The sequence below is a fragment of the Elephantulus edwardii genome, unplaced genomic scaffold (assembly GCF_000299155.1).
Source record: "Elephantulus edwardii isolate Elephantulus edwardi_28Jun2011 unplaced genomic scaffold, EleEdw1.0 scaffold00191, whole genome shotgun sequence".
NCBI classification, from domain to species: Eukaryota; Metazoa; Chordata; class Mammalia; order Macroscelidea; family Macroscelididae; genus Elephantulus; species Elephantulus edwardii.
The window spans coordinates 5678550-5679645 of record NW_006399941.1 but is presented as its reverse complement, the minus strand read 5'-3'; positions in this window follow the sequence as shown (position 1 = coordinate 5679645).

Here is a 1096-nt window from a genome sequence, read left to right as displayed (position 1 = left end):
GGGGGTGTTGCTTTCAGGTTTACTGGGGGAGAGGGTGGCAGAAAGTAGCCTAGATAAAATTCTCTGGATACCCTAGGCATTTTTTTTTCCTACCCAGGGGACAGATGGTACAATCTGGGAGCTGAGGAGCTCACTCTGAGGGCCATGATGGCTCACCCCAAGCCTAGGGCTGAGGACAACCCATCCCGAGCAGGACAACACCCCCCCATGGGCTGGCTGGTACACTCCACTCTAATTGCCCCCACACTAATCTGGTCCCCTCACCTGACCAAGGAGTGTGTGGCCAGGGACAGCATCTCCAATTCCAGCACCACCACTTTTAACCCCCCCCATAAGTGGTCATACTATAATTTGAAGTAGGTGTCACTTCCCTCCCCTTTATAAATGGCAAAGGGAACCTGAAAATTGTGAACAGGCTCCCCCCAGGTCTAAACATCTTTTGGTAGAAGCATTCAACAGATCAAAATATGTGGTGCATTTAGGATGTTGGTCCTCTTGGACATGCTGCCACTGTTAAGTGTCATCAAGTAGACAACTCACAGTGACTTTCAACAATCCATTGTATATGTGATCATCTTCTCTGGTTTTCCAAGGAAACCCAAACCTGCAGGTGGTGGGGCACACGTCTCCCCCACGGGTGGTGGGGCACGCGTTGTCTCTTCCATGCCGGAGGCTGGTGGGCGCGCACCATTCCCCACACAGGTGACTGGCGGGTGTTTGTCATTTGGGCGGCTGCCAGGTGCGTGCCATCTTCCGTGCGGGTGGCTGGTAGGTGCAAGCCATCTCCCAAGTATCATCTCCCATACGGACAGCTGGTGGGCACGTGTCATCTTGTGTGCAGGCGACCTGCAGGCGCGTGTCATCTCTGCAGGTATGTTTCATCTCTTGGCAGGCGGGCGTCATCTTGTGCGCAGGCAGCCAGTGGGTGCGCACCATCTCTCAGAGCGGGGCGGCCAGCAGGCACGCGCCATCTCCCACACAGGCGACTGGCGGGCACGTGCCATTCCCCATTGTGGGCGGCCAGCAGGCTCGGGCCATCTCGTTTGTGTGGCTGGCGGGTGCGAGCCACCTCCCGAGTGTAATTACTATGGTTTTA